We start from the raw sequence: 19,511 nt of genomic DNA, 5'->3' as shown, positions 1-19,511 counted from the left end.
AGGGGACACGGGTTCGAGCCCTTGTCTGGGAGGATCCCACATGCCACGGAGCAACTAGGCCCGTGAGCCACAACTACCGAGCCTGCGCGCCTGGAGCCTGTGCTCCTCAACAAGAGAGGCCGCGATAGTGAGAGGCCCGTGCACCGTGATGAAGAGTGGCCCCCTCTTGCCACAACTAGAGAAAGCCCTCACACAGAAACGAAGACCCAACACAGCAAATATAAATAAATAAAAAAAATTAATAAACTCCTACCCCCAACATCTCCTAAAAAAAAAAAATAGTGCTTGGAGCAATCAAACTCATTAGGAATGGAGATAACAGAAAACAGTAGAAATCCTATCTGATGCAGTCCGTGCTCCAATCTCCCTCGTTTTCTCTTTGGTAATATCTGGATAGTCTCATTGTTTCCAGCTTGGGTTAGCCTCTGGATGTTGGATTTCTGGCTTTCTCTCCATCCACAATGTAGTTTCCAAGATCCCAGATAAAGCACCGTTCCTGGATGTATGCAATCATTACCGACCTGGCTTGACCACAACTTCACTTACCTACTATCCAACTGCTTCACTCCAATCAAGCATGGGTTCCAGAGGAGCTGGGAAAATTGATACATGAATTCTTGGGACCTCAAGTATTAGTTACAATTCTCTTGTCTGCAAGTGTTAAAAAAGGAAAATGAAAATAAAACTGAAATTGTACTAAAATCTTTTCAACATTTCATTTTAAAGAAAATTATCAGAGAAATCTTTGACAGGTAGAGTAAGAAGTGAGATTGCTCCCTTTGATCACTAGATGACAAACAGAGCTTTCTACAGCTGGAAAACAAAGACCCAAAGACGGGAACTTCTCATGTGTTCTGCTGATTCCTTCACCAAGTGATTCAAAGTTTGACCCATCATTAATTATTTTGTTGCTATCCATTGTTATTTTGACTTTATGTCATAACCTAAAAATATTTCAAAATCCTTGGAACTAATTAAAACAGAGTTTTGTTGAAGAAACTGAAGCTAATGACCTGAAGGCATGCACCAGGCTTTCTGGAAGAGTGTTTATTAGGAGAAACGCATGGGGAAGAAGTGTCTGCTTTTCTGCTGCTCATTGTTTCCCAGACGGTGCACAGGGATCTAGCAGGGCCGGATGTCAGACCTTGGGAGAAGGATCCGACTAGGGGTGGATGACTGGAGAAGCAGCAGTTCCTCCCTGGTCTGATCAGGGGCTGAGTCCAGGTCTTGTGGTCATAACCTCAGCAATCTGCCCTGACTGCTGGCCTGCACATGGCTGTTACAGATTTCTTTGGATCTCTGCCAGATGCTGACTCCTTCTCTGGGATGTCCACGTTCAGGAAATCAGAGAATCAATTGGAACAAGTTGACCTTTACCTGTTAGTCCGTGCCCCTAAGCTCAAGGAGCACATGGTGCAGGCTGGAAGATGTCCATCTGGCTGTGGGGCTGGCCAAGCGGTAGCAGCAGAGTTCTGTGGACAAGTTTGGCTCTGCAGCTGCAGCATGAGGTCAGGAAAATGCACAACAGGGCAGAAGAATTATATGAGACAGGGTGAAGGTAATATTTTAAGCTCTGGACTCTTGGGCAATCAATTGCTACCTAGAAAAGAAAAAGCCTGAAGATTGGAGTCCATCTACAAGCTGATGGACAGTGTGTTAAGATTCCCCAACTGCTGAGAACATCATAGTAAGGAAATAAAGTGTGGAAGGGATATCTAGAATGAAGGACATTTCATTGGTTAATTGGCTGATGGATGGATATCCCAATAGTAAGTTTCATCATCCCTTTAACTCTTGAATTGTGCATTTTCAGTCAAAATGTCTTCCTTAACTGTCACCCCCTGGGAAGTAATCCTGTACTGCCTGACCGCGTTGCGACCTTGGTATCATATTAAGAATATACAGTTTTGTAATCTGGGTCCTCCTCACCCTCATCTTCTGGATATTATTTATCTTACACACTATGAGGTTAGTCTGTTTCTATTTCCTCACTGGTCACGGAAAGCACCTCTCATCCTCTCATTTTATTTTTTAATAAAACTGGGCTGAGGACATCATCAATCACGTTACATCTGACTTTTCATTTTAAGACCTGTGACCGCATAAGCCTACAAGAGGTGGTTCCCTGTGGAGGCTCACAGGATAGTTCTGTCTGTTCTTTTTGTTCCCCTTGGCTATGATTTCCTTCCCAGGGAAGACGATTGTCACACGGAAAACATGTCTTAGCCTCTCACACTCTTTGCTCTACGTAACTGGGCAGGTGGTGGTTCTGTGCCATCCTGAACTCACCATTCTGTCTCAGGAAGAGAGGGAAATGGCCTTACTAGGATAAAATCATCTAATGTTTCTCCTGTAAGGTGGTGTTGTTCTGAGAGCTACTTTCTACTCTCCTGGCTGCTGGCTTATCTTCTCCCTTAGTGAAATCTGTCCCCTCCTGGGAAACTTCCTTCAAGCTTGTTAATAACCAGAGATATTTTCTCAGGTGACAATCTCTTGTCCCATCTCCTTCCTCCAAGCCTCTTGTTCATGGTGGATCCCTGAACAGCAGATCCTGAGGAATTTCATCAAGAATTCTCATTTTCTTCCTTTCTGTCAGAGAAGTTTTTCCCATCCTGGGGGATTCTTTCTAAGGCCACTGGTAACAGCCACAGAGTGTGAGTGATCATTGAGAGCAGGTGGAGAACTTTATTGTGGACTGGTGGCTGTGTGTGCCAGCCCAACCATGGATGTGATCTTCCATTTGGAAAACCTTGGAAGTGAGGTGGAAGGCATCCAGCTTCACTGTCCTTTCATTTCTAATCCACTGTCAGTGAAGAAGATATCAGAAGTGACTCTGGTTCTTTGGAGGAGGGTTCTAGGTAATTGGAGGGCAAGTTAATTTCCTTTTTCCATTTTTTGTTCTTAAATGAAGTAGCTTTTAGTTTAGTCTCTTTTTTTCTTCTTCTTTCTTCCTCCCTCCTTCCTTCTTTCTTCTTTCTTTCCTCCCTCTCTCTCTCTTTCTCTCTCTCTCTCTTTCTTTCTTTCCTTCTCTCTGTTTCTCTCTCTCTCTCTTTCTTTCCCTCCCTCCCTCCCTCCCTTCCTTCCTTTCTTTTCTTATTTCTTTAACTGAAACTGAAGTTGGTGTCTAGGGAGAAAAATGACTTTCCTAGGATTACATACCTCACTAGGAACATAACTGAAACTAGAATCCACATCTCTGACTTGTGACCTACTCTGCCTGGACAGTGACCAGTAAGGTGATTGCAGAATTCTACCCATGACTTTGTTATAGATTCAAGTGGAAATTCAACTGTCCCTTCTTCATGCTGGCTCTACAACTTAGGAGTCATGGAAACTTGGGCAAGCCACTCAGCCATTCTAGATTTCAACTTTTCACCAGTAAAATATATATAATAATACCTTCCTGAAAATATTTGTGAAATGTTCCACATTTTTTTTTTTTTGGTGGTACGCGGGCCTCTGGCCTCTCCCGTTGCAGAGCACAGGCTCCGGATGCGCAGGCTCAGTGGCCATGGCTCACGGGCCCAGCCGCTCCGCGGCATGTGGGATCTTCCCGGACTGGGGCACGAACCCGTGTCCTCTGCATCGGCAGGCGGACTCTCAACCACTGCGCCACCAAGGAAGCCTGAAATGTTCCACATTTTTAAGTGCACTAAAACAATGTAAGTTGTTGTTTGGTGGGAGTACCAGGACCCAAAAGATACTTCTGTTGTCATAACTGGAGTTCCAGCCTAAATTTTATTTGAAAATACAAATTTAAGATCGTCTCAGAAATTTTATCCAAGGGCCTTATATCTCACCTGCATTGTTGTCTCTTCTGAGATTTATTTTTCTCTTTGTATAACTTTCCTAATAATGGCTCAAAAATGCAAATGATTCTCTAATGAATCTATATTCCCTTGTGTCTCAGGGAAGATGGCAGCTCATTACCAAGCTGGAGCTAATTTCCTCATGCTAATAAAGCCACATCACATGGGTTTACACATTTGTACTCATGAGAAGAGAACAGTTGACAGAACCTCAGTGCCCTGATGGTCTTCAATGGGCATTCCCCCAAGGACCAAAGAAACTCTATTGGTGAAGATTTAAAAACACAAGTGAGGCTGTCTAACCATAAGCCTTATTAAAAGGTGTGGATGAAATTCCTGAAAGAAATTCCATGCAACAGTCAAAGCTGACATAAAAAGAATAAGGTTCTACCTGGTCTGCTAAACCCAAGCCAATAGAGTCTTTCCCCAGTACCTGGAGACTTCACCCAAAACTGCAGCCAGAGGCTGAGAATCAGCTTCACTCAGCGCCTTTAGGCCCTGCCTGCTCCTGAGCTACTGGTCACAGAAAGAGTGCCCCTACCTTTCTGGAGGGCAATTTGTTTACACTCTAATCTTATGTTTTCTTGAGTCAAATGCCTTTTTTTTTTTTTTTTTGATAAAAATAAAGCCACAGCATGTGACTGTAAAAAGGAAAGCACAAAAGAAAACCAAGTGGCAGCAGTCATGCAGATTACAGTTCAGACACAAGAGGGTCAAATGGCGAATCCAGAAGGATCAATCACTAAATGGGAGCAAACGCAGTGCTATTTCTGGGCTGTCAGGCATTGAGGGGAAAAACCAGTGTGCTTCTGGCTACATCCACTGAAATTCCTGCTACCTCACTTCACCTCATTTTATTCATCTCACATCACTTCTGTTTCCTGACAAGTTGTTCCTCATATTTACCATTCACCTCAAGCCAACAGTTCCATCCTGTCTCTTACTAATCTTAGCAGATGTAAAATCCACTTCCACTGAGAAGCAAAAGGCTACCTGAACTTCTTTTCTCTCAGCTTCAAAATTTTTGCTCCCACCTGCCTTCCCCACAAAGAACACTTTGGTCAGTATTCTTTCTTTTTAATCCCTTTTCCTTTTCAAGGTGAGTTCTGCTCTCTGTGCTAGATCATAATCTGTGTTTTTTTGACCTCAGCTAAAAATTGCTTCAGAAATTAATTTCCTCTCTTGTTTGCATATACGATAATTTCCTTTCAACTACATTTTTTCTCTTTTTAAAAGTAAAACCTTAATAACAAAGATAGCTTTAAGAAAATTCTTGGCCATTGCAAATCATTCACTCTCTCCCTTCCTGCACTCTAAAACTTCACAGAACTGCAACCTATACATATTGCTTATGCTCCCTCATCCTCCACCTTAGATTCAGATCAAACTCATATTCCAGAATGAAAATGTTCAACCACTTGCAAAAGGAGTAATGCAACTGAAATCTGCATTTTGCACAATTGATCTCTATCAACATCTCCTTTGGTCTCTGCTAGACATCCACCTCTAGTCCTTGTGGTCCATTTTCCACATTGCTGCCTATGCTTGGCTGCATTTTAGCCTCTGAAATCCCAACTCTCTTCAGCATATTTCCCTTTCCTCTCACAGGACCTTGTCAGGTTACCTGTGCTGTAATCACTGGGCCAGTCTCAGAACCCACACCTGGCTTGACCAGTGTTGCCTGGAGTTCTGGGCTTTGCCCTCCCCCTCAAAGCACAGTTCATACAAAACTCTTTACTCAACAGTTAGCGATTATCTATTCATGAAATCTGATGGCTGTATTTTTCTCTATTCACCCTTCTTGTCTTCTCTGCCTTATTGGATGTTATTGACTACCTGCTTCTTGACTTTTGCCTTCTCTCCAAGTCCATGACTGTGATGCTTCTATTTTTCTGACTTCCCTGTCATTGACTTCATCTCTGCCTTCCCAACCTCCCCCCAAATTTCCCTCAACTTCCTTTCTCCAGTCTTACTACATGTTTTCTCTAGAAGTTGTCATTTATCTGATTAGCTCCAACTATTACTCCAAAGAATTCAGGCCTCCCTCTGATTTTTTTTTCATATTCTCTCATTTTTGGCCTATGATCCTCCTCAATCGGTTTCTTATACCTCACTCCCCCATCCATTCTTGCTGCCCAAGTCTAGTTCCGACGTTCCTCACTCCTCTTTGTAGTCCTGTTCCTAGAGGGTCATGTGACTTCTAATTGCTCTCCTCTTCAATTCATCATGAAATGCAAATTAACTTCCCTAGATCTTGATTCCAGAACCTTTTCCTAAAAACACAAAATAACTCAACTGTTTTATATCAAACTCCTTAAATTTCCATTTAAAATCCCTCACACTCTAATACTGCCTACTCTACTATTTATTATTTCATAAATCCTTTGGCCAGTGGCCCTGTTCACGCCTGTTTCTTCACAGAAGAAATTTCATACATGTTGCCTAAATTAAATAGCTTCCCCTCATTTCTTGCTGTTGAAGTCCTATCCATTGTTTAAGTTCTAGGCCCAGTGCCACCTCTTTCATGACACCGTTTTTAAGCACTTTGACTGAAATTGGTGGCTTTCCCCTTTGAACTCCTATAGTTCTTTGAATTATTAAATGGTCATTTATCATAACGAATCTTGACTTACAACTTTAATGTACATATGAACTCTCTTTTAGTCTTCCAAATCCCCTGCAAAGTCTATCAAACTAACGTGGAAATTGTAGGGAATGATAAATACTTCTTAGAGGAATAGTAACTCCTTATTTTGGAATGTTTGGGTCATGTCTTCTCCAGAGATCAGATGCAGAAGGGAGAAGACGTAAAAACTTTGTTATTAATTTTTAAAAATCTCCATTTCTGTGAATCAGCATTAATTTATACTACTTACTATACTTGCTTTGTATTTGGTTGCAATTCAAGATGTCAGTTAAGACTTGAAATGCCCACATGTCTCTGACACTGCTTACTTTCCTGGGGTAGTTCTATTTAATCACTGTTTCCACCTGAGTCCTTATTTAAGGCACATCCTTCCTTCCTTCCTTCCTTCCTTCTTTTTGTTTGGCAGACATGGAGCTGGTGAAGAGCTTTCCCCTTTGCAGTATGTTTAACTATGTCATTTACATTCTGAAAAGTAGCCTGGATGTTCTTTGGCCTGACTTTGGGTATGAACTCAGAACTTTGCTGTCTGCTCACACACTGTGTCTTTGGTTCTGGTAATGAATGGTATTGTGATGCCCTGAAAGAGCACCCAAAGCATTTTGTAATCATGTCCGTGTTTGTTTGGCGAGTATTTATTATTCTCACATTCTTTCAATATAAGCTTAAGAAGCAGAATAAACCTAAGCAATCTTGTTCAAAAGTTCAAGTGTTACAAGTTAATAATTATAACTATATTGGGAATATGTGGAACTAAGAGTTTTTGTTTATTTCTTTTTTGAACTTTAGTTTATTAATTTGTGCTGTTCTGCAATTTGCTGCTTTGTATAGAACTCAGAACCAGTCTTGAGGAATTAGCATTCATAGAAATAGAAATTATTTTGGGTTCATCACATCTATAATCCTCATACAGTCTCCCACATAGACAAGACTCCAGTGTGACTTAGTTACTACTTGTCCCTTCCTGTTTTGTATTGCTGTAGTTACACTTCTATATGTATACAGTAGCAGTTGATTCATAGCTTGTTGTCAGGAAGTTACTGCATGCTCATGACAGCAAGTAGGTATTTGAGAGGGAATAAGACAGTGCATTTGGACGTGGGCAAGGATAGCTTAGTGTCCTTATTAGCTGTTGTTTATTGTTGTTCTTCTTCTAAAATAAAACACCTTACTTCCAACTTCATTTCAAAAGGTTGTTTCTTTTGCACTGAGCAGAATTTTCAAGACTAAACCATTCTGCCTATTGGATAGGCAGATTGATAATGAAGCATGTAGAATAATGGAGCATGTGGGAATCCTACCATATTTTTGTTAGTCATATGTTTCATTTTATGAGTATTTTTGTGATTAAAAAATCCTGCTGATTATAGGAAATTTTAAAAGGATATAGATAATAGATACATAAAATTTAAAAATTACTCATTATTCACAATCTCAGTGTCCATAAATAGCCTTAGTCATAGTCATTGTTGGCATTTTGGTTATACTAATCAAATATACATATATAGATAGATAGATATAGATAGATAGATAATGTGTATTTCTCCAAACTTCCCCAAGTCCTCCCTGGCTAAGAGGTACAAGTAAGGTCATTTGATCAGTTATGCTCAGTTTTGTGGCATCTCTCCCACCTGTACATCTTTAGGGACCAAGCCCTCTGTCCAGCAAGTCTTCCCTTTCTAGTATGCTCTGAAGTTTCTAGAGCATATTTCGTGTGCTCTAAGTGATTCACTGCCCTCACTGCTCTGGATTATGAGTGGGAGTCTTTAGGTATACATCCCCATGTCATTATGCTCAACACCTCCAGCTGTTAAAGGTACCATCATTCTGGAGAGGTCTCACAGCAGAGTTCTTTGCATTGCAATATATTACACAGGAAAGTCAACCCTCTTTATCTGTGGCAGTGAGGCCAGCAGGTTGTTCCACTGGGAACAGAATCAATTAACAGCCATCACTTGAAACTCAGAATTTCTTCTGCCCTCTTGTCTACATGTGATTTTTATTGATTTTATCTGAAATCTATTTGACATACTGTCTTAGTGGCCATAACCTTTATTTCCTGACATTTAGTTGCTTAGATGTGCCTCTGTTTCCACAGCCTAGATGCTAACTGCTTTGATTAACATTATGAATTCCTACATGAAGAAGCTCCTATTATGAAAGAAATATTAAGAACTTAGTGACAAACAAAGGCATAAGGCAATGCTGGTTGAATGATAAAGTTAACAAAATTGTATGTTTTCAGCAACTGGATAGAACTTTCTGTGCTTATTTTAATTGCCACAATCCTGTATAAACACGTATATACATATTGGCTAGTAATAGTACTTGAGTAGGATTCCAAATTGATTGGATGACTAGGATGCTGTTGATGAGACCACTGCCAGCTTAGAAGGAAATGTGTGCTGTGCTGAAGGACTTCATCACCTCCTGGTCCTGATTTTGTTCAAATTGAGAATAAAGATACCAGGGAACACTGGTCAAATTTGTATATGCCATGAAGCTTCGATGAGTGGTTGATCCATACTGAAAAGGATGTTGTCACTAATCAAATAAATAAGCATAAATAATTGTCAAAGTCTAAGAGGATAACACTGGATAGGAATAAATTTCCTAGGCTATGCTCCAAAGGGCAATTATACAGACACAGGTCAGAAGAAGTATAGGTTACCAGCAGAGCTTGTGGAGAAAGCCTAGGGTTTTAGTTGGCTCAAATATCTGCGGAAATAAAATGCTGCACTCACTGTCGTGACAGAATCTCATGTCATCAGTGAAAGTATTTTCACTTTCAATCTCAAAGGAGATTACAACCAAGTTCGTGATGGAATAGTTAGAATACTGTGTTCTGATCTGGGCACTACAATTCAAGTGGGATGATGAAAGGCCGAAGAGACCAGAATGATGAACTAGCTTAAAACCAAGATATTAGAAAAACAACGGATGGCTCTGAGCTTGCAATAGTGAAAAAAAATTAGCGAAGACATTATAGCTGTCTTCAAACATTAGTCCATGCTGTGCTTATTCTGTATTGCTCCTGAGAGAACAGAGAGAGAGAATTAACATGTATTTAGTACCTACCATGTGCCCAATGTGAGTTAGTTTAACGTACATGTATACAATTTCATTAAAATTTCACACTAACTTTATGAAGTAGAGTATATTACAATTGAGAATCCTGAGATGCAGAGAACTTTAGAAATTCTTCAAGGTAATATGCATAGTTAGGGAATACTGAGTTAGAGTTGTAGAATTGGGGTTCTGTGTCAGACACCCATGATTCTCTGAGGAAACAACTTCCCACCCTCCTCAATCCATGGGGTTTGGAAGCCTCTGAATTTCCTTCCTACCTCCAGGGGTGAGCATGTAGTCCTGTCCAGCTCAGTCAGAACATAGGGTTTCTGGTTCTCAATGACTCAATCCATGCACATGGGATCAATTCTAGGGCCTTTGATGAAGACATTCGGGAAGAATCATTCTTATTTTTCAGTGGGATTCATAAAGACTAAGATGTAAAATGTAAGCTGCTGGCAGACCTTTCGCCACCACTCGGCAAAGAATGGTGCCTGACAGCGATCACAAACACAAAAAAGCACAACTCACGGTGTCCTGCTAAGCACCTGAAATATATTTTTAAATTTAACCTTTACCAGGTATGTGAGGATGATTGCATTATTATCTTAATTTTGCAAGAGAAAAAGAAAAACAGGGTTATTAACGATATTGAGTTCGTAATGCTATTCCTAGCAGGCTCAGGATTCTCACCCCACTTTGTCACATTTCTTAGAAATCATTGAATAATGTTTCTTTGTTCACTTGAATTTTAAAAATCAAACTAAAACTAAGTACATGATGATTCTGCAGCTCTTTACCTATCAAATCTGATGTTAATTATGGAATTTCATGTTTGTGGGGGTAGAGTACTAACAAATTTAGATGGGAATGCAAAGTTCAGTTACTCTTTAGAGGAGGTTTACGTAAGAGTTCAAAGAGGCCATTTAAATCAACATTTTACTTTTTAATTTTACAGTCCTGCCTTCTTGTCTCTGTCGCTGAGAAAGCCAAAGAAAATTTCTTATTATGTGCTTTCTCTGCCTCTTGCAATGGCATGCATAACAGTTGGCTTTTTGATCATGACCTACTAGCAATTTATGAACACCTAAAGACTAACAACAGGTGTTGAACTATTGCGATTTGCTTGGGAATGGGAAAGAGTGCTAATTTTTCATAGATCAAAATGATTTCTGAAAGAAACTAACAATATTGTAAAGTAACTCTACTCCAATAAAAATTGATTTGATAAAAAAGATTTCTGAGCTTCTTTTCTAAGTCATAGCTCTGTAGTTAAGAGATTCCACATAGACAAGAAGAATTGTGTAAAATCCCGGTGAACAGAGTTCAGGACTCTCTTCTCTTGTGCAAAACTATGTCTCTCTAGATCAAGCTGAAACCCCTGCTTAATCCTTTTGAACCTTCAACTACTAGCAAAGAAGTACCCGAGGTCATTGTATAGTAAATGCAAAATATTATTGACTCTTTTTTTTCCACATGACACTAAAATCTAACTATCACTACTTTAGTAGCTTATAATTTGTCACATTTTACCAAGTCTGGTGTCTTTCTCTTAAAAAAAAAAACAATATATTTTAATATTATGTGGTAGTGAGTTTCTGCATTGACAGTCCATTCATCTGCAAGACATTAACTTTCCCGGCTTTCTCAACAGAGCAGTTGAAGTTGAATTCATTAAAAAATAACAATAATGAGAGCATATGAACCTTAAAGATAGATGATATTTAAATATATGACTTTATTATTCATATAGCTCTAGAAAAGATAGAAATATATTATGCACAGATAATTGATTTAGAATGGAAATATGCTATGATAATCTAGTTCTCATAATCATTACATTTACATTTCCTTCCCTCCTGCTCCTGCCAGATCCAATGCACAGGGGAGTATTGTCAATTGTCCAATCATATTTGAAGTATGACTACTTTTCATAAATGCTTGTTGCCCTATTTCCAACACTCAACAGCTAGGCTACTATCATAGTCTTTGAACTAGTCTCCTGCCTTCTTCAATGGACCTCCTATATTTCATTCTTCATACAGTAGCCAGAGAGATGTTAAAAAAATAAATTGGGTTATATTAAAACCCTGTTTAAAATCCTTTTGGGATCCCTATGGCACTTGTGATAAAATTCTAAGTCTCCTTACCCTGTCTCCAAGGTCCTATGTGGTCTTGGCTCTTTCTGACTCTTCAGCTACATGATGTGTTTCTCTTCTCCTTGCTCAGCATGTTCCAGCCATAATAGCTTTCTTTCTTCTCCTCAAACAGACCAAGTTCATTAATGCCTCAGGGCACTTCCATCTGCTGCCTCCTCTTCCTGGGATTCTCTTTTATTAGATCTTTTCATGGTTGGCTCCTTATCATTCAGATCACAACTTCTATAGCATCTCATAAATGACAGCTTTCCTGACTGTCCAGCCAAAGCAGCCAATTCTAGTCTCAGCACCCTGTTTAGTTTTACAGCAATCATCACTTCCTATATTTTCTCATTAATTTGTTTGTTGTTTGTCTTCCCTCACTAGAATATAAGTTTCCCAACAACCTAGAAGACTGTCTGAAATATGAGGCTCTCAACATATGTTTGATAAGTGAAAGAGTTTAATTGTATTTCAGTTAGGAGAAAAATGCTTAGAAATACTACAAAAAGCAGCACAATATAAATATTGTATATTATTTCAATGAGGCATAATAGTATAAGTGTAGTAAAAAAAAGGTTAAGAAGGAATATAATAAAATGTTATCCTTGATTATTTATAAGCTAGGGTTTTTTTCTTTTACATTTATCATCAAAATTTTAACATTTATCTCTATTATAATAAGAAAAAAAAGTTTAAAAAGAAACTAAAACACTGGCAGAAACTTTACAAACTAAGAGTGGCTTCCTCTGGATGGATTATGTTCAAATTTTTCTTCCTCTTCAATTTTTACTATGCTTTTCAAATCTCCAACAGAAGGCATGGCTAAATTCTATAATCAGTCAACAATTAACCTTTATTAAAAAGTATTGGTATCCAGATAGCTTATAAGGAAAAGCCATCTTAATTTAATGACTATGACAATGTTACATAATTACAGAGTTGTCTAGGAATACTAGTATCTATTGATACACATAGAGGTGCATTAAAAAGGGCTGCAAATTCTTTGACACTCCTAGAGTAATGGGGTCTGTTTCCCTTCTCCTTGAACCTGTGACTTTTTTGATGATGGAGTATGATAGAATTGATACTATGCCAATTTCAAGCTTGCCTTTAACAGGACTGCAATGTCTTCCTTGTTATCTTGAGCCACTGAGGCCATCATGTGCTAGTTATCTGTAGAGAACACATGGAGGAAAAGGAAGACCCCCAGCTATCACCCAGCTATTGCAGCCCCCAGTCACTCAAGTCATCCCAGGTGAAGCCCCAGAAATCATGGAACAGAGAGAAGCACTGAATGAATTCCTGACTTATGAAATCAAGAGATAAAATAATAATAAATTGTTATTTAAAGAACTAAGCTTTGAGTGATGTGTTATGTAGCATTAGCTAAAGAGGTTAAGGTCCAGCCATGAATAATGATAGAGATATCACATAAACCCAAGCAATCTAACTTCAGTATATACTTATAAAACTGATACAACAGAAGTCCAAGAAGTCTAAGGAGAAAGAGAAAAAGGATAAAAGATGGGGAAGCATTGATAAAATTTATTCAAAATCATGAGAAAATCAACTTAAAGAAGTTTATGGACCATCTAAGAAACAATATTAGGAAAGTGATCAAGAGGATTACCTTAAGTTTATTTATATCTTGATATAGACAAAGGGGAAATTTTAAAGGTTTTTTTTTTTTTTTTGAGAATTCTGGGTGATTGGATCATCTTTGTTACCTATTTATAGCATCCCCCTCATTAAGAAAACTCCTGGAAAATATTCGAAACTAGGAAAAAAAAGGTTTAAGTTATTTCTGGGTTAACCAGGAAGGGCAAATGTTGCATTCTTCTCTAAAGTCATTTTTGATGTTCAAGATATTTAATTAAATAGATGTATGCAAGTGAAACAGAGAGCGATGAGTACGCCAAACCTACAGAACTTCAGGGAAAAAAAACAAAAATATATATCAAGGACCTCAATTTCTATCTGAAAAAGGGAGGAAGATAAGAGTCAAGTCCAAGGCAAGCAAAAAGAAATAACAAAGATGAGAGAAGAAATCAATGAAATATAAAATAGGGGGGGAAAGCCAAAAAAGAGAAAAACAATGAAACCCAAAACTGGTTCTTTGAGAAGTTCGAATTGATAAACCTCTGCAAAGACCCCAGGCATACGAGAGAGAGAGAGAAAGAGAAGAAGGAAGAAGGAAGAAGGAAGAAGAAAAAGGAGGAGGAGGAGGAGAAGAAAAGAAGAAGAGGAAGGAGAAGGAGAAGAAGGAGATGGAGAAGAAGGAGAAGGAAGGGGGAGGGGGGAGGGGAAGAAGGAGGGAGGGAAGGAGGAGGGGAAGGGGGAGAAGGAGGAGGAGGGGTAGGAAAAGGAGGAGGAGAAGAAGAAGAGACAGAGGACAGAAGATGGGGGAGGGGGAGATGGAGAGAAAGGGAGAGGGAGAGGGATGAGACAAATTCCCAAAATCAGAAGTGAGAGAGGTGATATCGGTACAGATTCTACGGGTATTAAAAGGATAGTAAAGGAATATTATGAACAACTGTTTGTTGATAAATGCAATTAAACAACTTAGATGAACTACAGAAGTTTACCAACATTAATTCAAGAAAAAATGAATAATCTTAGCTGCCCTGTACCTATTAATAGAATTGTTTATAGTTAAAATCCTTCCCACAAAAACAAACAAACAATCCTCTAGGCTCAGAAGACTTCGTTAGTAAAGCAAACATTCAAGTGAAAATAATATTAATTCTGCCCTAAGTCTTGCAGAAAATTAAGGAAGATGAAATACTTCTCAACTCATTCCATGAGGACAGAATTACCCCGATACCCAAACCATAATGGGAGAGATTGGAAAAGAAAACTACAGAACAATTTTCCTCATGAATATAGATGAAAAATTTCCTAACAAAAACTTAGCAAATCAAATCCAGCATTATACAAAGAATACATCATGACCAAATGGGTTTTATCCAGGATTGCAAGGTTAGTTTAACATTTGAAAATAAATCAGTGTAACTCAGCATAATGAGAAACTACAAAAGAAAATTAATATGATTATTTCATGTTGTTTTCTAAAATAGTTTAACAAAATCCAACATCTACTATGATCAAAAACTGTCAGGAAACTAGGAATAGAATGGAACTTTCTCAGCCTGATAAAGAATGTCTATGAAAATTCACAACTAACATTTTATTTAATGGGTAAAGTCCAAATGTTTTCTCTCTAAAATCAGAAGGTAAAGAAGTCCTCTCTCACCACTTTTATCCATCATTTTACTGGAGGTTCTAGCTAGTGCAAAAAATCAGAAAAAAAATAAAAGAATTCATATTGTTACTGAGTCTAAGCTAGTACTGCTCCCTGCACCACAGGCCAATAAATCAAAAGAAAAGTTGCTGGGAAAAGGAATAGTGACTTTATTTGGAAAGCCAGCAGACCAAGAAGATGGTGGACTAGTGTCTCAGAGAACATAATATTAATTAACTATAAATCAATTGTTCTACCTAACTTCATTTTACAGTAAACACAACTATTCATATAATTCAGTGTTAAATACTTGTTTTGAATGTAATTTTATAGTTTTCTATTCTAAAACAATATATTTTTATAGAAACAGCTATACATTTGAGAGTACTAATATATCATGTACTAGTATACATGGGGCAGAAGGACCTTTCTTGCTTACTCTGTTCTCATTATGTGCCATGGTTAATGTTTTCTGATAAGACTATTGAATATACAGTAAACAATGAGATTTTGATTAACTCATTCATTTTTAATCAGTTTCTTCTGCTTTTTGTTGAGTGCAGTATAGCCCTAGCAAAACAGACCACCTTTCTGTTTTTTCTCTTTTCTCCTCTTCCTTTTCTAGATAGAATGAGTGATGTAGAGACTTGTACAATTTTATGCCATATTTTATATTTTAAAAATGACTTTTATATGACGAAAAGGTTGATGGCTGAACTTTACCACCCAGTATGTTGGCTTTGAGGCTCATTAAAATCTGGTGGTTTCTGAATTAACTTGTGAGTCCCTACAGTGATGGAAATTGCTTCTTTCCAGTATTATTGACTGACAGAGCAGGTGAGAACTTGTTTGCATCCTTTGAACAAGTTCATTAGTTTCCTATAATGGCTGTTACAGGTAAACACTCTACTATTTAATTAGTAGACTCTCTTTGGTGAGCTTATAACAATTACAGGACCTTTTCCGTTTGTGTTCAGGACACACATTTTTTTATGGCCAATCTGACTCATCTTCAGTCAATAATTGTATGCCTGACAGCTACCATTAATAACTATTAAAAAAATAAAGCAACTGCCTATATTTTTTTCATGCTCTAAAAATAATATTCCATCAATCTTCAAGGTTAACTGCCTGGGCTGCAAAAGTTTTAAGCTTCTTCAATCCAAGTCTTCAAGTTGATACCACTTTCTCTGAATCTTACATGCCATTGCCTAATAAATTGAAGCAACATGTGTTGAAAATCTCCACTGAACACATACATGTGTTCCACTGACAAAAACCTGGTACGAGTGGACATTCAATTTTAACATATGTTGAATACCTGCTATCAGCTTGTCCCAAGAGATACTAAAGAGATAGTCTCTGACTTAAAATAATTCCCAGTGTAGTGGAGGAAATAGATAGGCATTCAACCATAGTACATTTTTAAAATTTCAAAATTAGTGTGATGAGACTCAGAGGAGTGAGGCTCAGAGTGATATTGTACATTGGTTGGTGAGACTTTAAAGTAGTTCTTGTCTACTGCTTATAAAAGGAAGGATGTCAACGAAAGAGCCTCCCAGCATTGAAAAGGGAGACTGAAGAAAGAAGATGGCAGTATTTAAAAGCAGTGCTTTGTATGAACCTCTAGTAAGGTGGAGAAATATCTAAAGAGGATTTTAAGATAGTTTTACTTCATGATGCTTCCTCCTAAAAATAAATATCTAAATTATATTTTAAGGCTTCTTGTGTTGGACTTGTATCTCGTTTGAATGTTTCCTATGCTCAGATTGGCCACTTTAGACTTAGCTCTAATTGGTGTTCATTTTAGGGAACACCATATTGGATTTTAGACATAAGGCAAAGACTCAGTGACATTTTAAGTAAAATCATTACCCTAGAAACTGAGCTCGAAGCACACCTTTGCAATGGCCACTCAAATGTTGGAATTACAGTGCAAGGGGTTGGGTATTAACAGGATAAGAGGTGTAGTTAGTATTTGAAATAACCCAAACCAATGGAAATGACATAGGATTCCCTGGGATTAGAATTATAATATTGGAAGAATTTTCTCTTCAAGACTTGGTTGTCCTAGAGGCAGAACTAAATTTATTCAGAATTGTATCAACTCACTAAATTAAGGGAGCCTAAGAAATTTATTTGTAAAGTTGTAAGTTGAAAAGTGTTTTTTATCCAATAATATTAGACACATTTCCTAGGAAATCAGGTCTTCCTGAACAAAGAGTAAAGGGCAGTGTTTCAGTTGAAGAGTTTTACTTGCTCAGCCATCAGTGCGTGAATCCTCAGGAAATGGCAACTCCTGGGAAATTCTAAGGCAAGCATGATTTGGAATTACTGGTATAGGTTGTTTGCTTGTGGAGAAAAACAAGACTGTGCTAAAGACCTCTAAAGGAGGGATCTCAAACTCAACACCAACATTGGCCAATGTCAGTTAACGTAGCAGGCAGGTGTTTCAAAAGACGGAACTGGAGAGCACAGGCCCTGTCCCTCCAAAGTGTTCAGCCACTATTTGGGTCTAGTGGATTTTACTGCCATACTGGAGCTGGGACCTAATTGTTGCCACATCCTCCAAATTTTAAAGAGCAGCTAAAATCCATCATTTTAAAAGTATTAAATCTCCAATTTTAAAATATATAAAGAGATTTATATATAAATATTTAAATATAAAAGTATTTAAACAAGTGAAGAATGTGATCTGTGTTTAGCATATTATTGATTATCATTATTAGGACCAACAGAAGACATCTGAAGACCAAATCTTGCAGACCATTAGTATATACAGTCTATCCTCATTGTTTGTGGAAATATTCCATAAATTTCATAGTTGATAATTCATTTACTGGCTAAAATTTATTTGTAACCTAAAATAAATACTGCAACACTTTCACGGTCATTTGTGAACATGCACAGAGTGGTGAAAAATTTGAGATGCCAGATGTATGCATCTGACAGGGCAATACTCTGCCTTCATGCACACCTCTTCCCTCTTTTGAGCTGAGTCCTCTTCAGAGCCCAGTTTTCCTGTTGTTTCAGTGTCCATAGTGGCTACCCTTTTTGGGAACATCTAAACAAGTGCTCCCACTGTTGACCTTGTTATACTTCACACAACACATGGGATTTTCCTGGGACTATGAACTGGGTCAGTTAACTCTGCAGTGCTTCTCATCTTGTCATGTTATGCTAGCAATGATTATTATTATTTAAGTTCTGCAATGAATTCAGTTATAGTTGTCTTTATTTTTTCTACAAATTAAAAAAAAAACATTTTATTTTTGGTAGCACCGCATGGCATGTGGGATCTTAGTTCCCCAACCAGGGATCCAACTTGTGCCCCCTGCAGTGGAAGCATGGAGTCTTAACAACTGGACTACCAGGGAAGTCCCTATAGTTGTCTTTATACTATGTACTTACTCCACTGCTATCTTCTTCCCATTATATTTCAATTTTACTGTGGCCTCTGTGATGAGAAAACCATTATAAATAAATACACTTATTTTCTTAGTCCTCCTCTGTCCTCTTTAACCCTTTGGCAGAAAGGAAATCCAATGCTCCCCCAAGGTACAACCTCTTAGGGAGCCAGCACTCCTGAGTTCTGGTTTATTATTTCTCCCCATACTCTACGTACCACCAAGAGGCAGCCATTCTCCTAGCACTCCATCGTTGCTCTTAGGTTCTATACGTTCTCCTGTGTGCAAAATCTTATCCTCTTATGAGGCCCATGCCATGCGCCATACTTCCATCTTCCACTCTATTTTTGTCGTCTTCTGATTTAATGGCTACTTTCATAAATCATAGAGGCTTTTGGCCTTTGCTTCTTTGTCTTCCTTCTTCTAACCACTGTTCTCTTTTTCTCTACTCCATGTCCTCCATATATCCTGGGATATTTGAAAGTCCACGTGGAAGATCCTTCTAATGCTATAACTTCAACGTTTTGTGACCTCCTCAATATATGCTATGGTGTCCTGTTTAAGAAATCCATTTCTTTCCCAAGGTCATAGCATTTTTTCTTCTATTATCTTATAATATTTTATAATTTTGCCTTTCATATTTAGATCTTCATTACACTAGAATTAAATTTTATCTATTTTGAGAGGTAGGAGTCTAATTTCATATTTCTCTGTAGGTAGATTCCTAATTGCTGCTCCATTTATTGAAAAATAGATCTTTCCCCAAAGATCTGAAATTCCAGCTCTGCGATAAAGCACATTCCACTGACTATGGGTAAGTCTGTTTCTTGGATCTTTGTTTTATCGCATTGTTTATGCATATCTGTGCTTGTATTAACACCACACTGTCTTAGTTATCATAGCGTATGGCACAGCATTATGTTGATATCTGTTAAGACAATTCTCACTACCTTGTTATTTAACAAACTTTAAAAAAAAATTAGGCCCTTTGCTCTACCGTATCAATTTAAAAATCAGCTTTCCAGACTTCATAAACAACCTGTTGAGAGCTGTTGAGATTTTACTGGAATGGCATTGAAACTGTAGATCAATTTGGGGAGAGTTGACATCTTTATTATGCTGAGACTCTCAGTCTGTAAACATGGTATATGGTTCTCTTAAATGCCTATCAATAAAGAGATTGGGATTGACATATATACA

At 38.0% G+C, this 19,511-nt stretch overlaps 1 protein-coding gene across 15 annotated transcripts in view; it reads left to right on the top strand.

Annotated features, from left to right (window-relative positions):
* METTL4 (methyltransferase 4, N6-adenosine) overlaps positions 1–19,511 on the top strand; it is a 527,313-nt gene that overhangs the window by 477,855 nt on the left and 29,947 nt on the right. For 12 of the 15 annotated variants that reach the window (XR_013831370.1, XR_013831371.1, XR_013831372.1 and 9 more), the window contains one exon: positions 19,028–19,125. The gene's annotated coding sequence lies outside the window, so the exon portion shown is untranslated. Of the gene's footprint in view, positions 1–18,183; positions 18,896–19,027; positions 19,126–19,511 lie in introns of all 15 variants that reach the window. The other 3 variants (XR_013831378.1, XR_013831381.1, XR_013831377.1) reach the window with 2 other exon arrangements.

This window comes from Stenella coeruleoalba (genome assembly GCF_951394435.1).
Source record: "Stenella coeruleoalba genome assembly, chromosome: 14".
NCBI classification, from domain to species: Eukaryota; Metazoa; Chordata; class Mammalia; order Artiodactyla; family Delphinidae; genus Stenella; species Stenella coeruleoalba.
The sequence above is the reverse complement of the archived record's forward strand: the minus strand, read 5'-3'. Positions and strand labels throughout refer to the sequence as shown.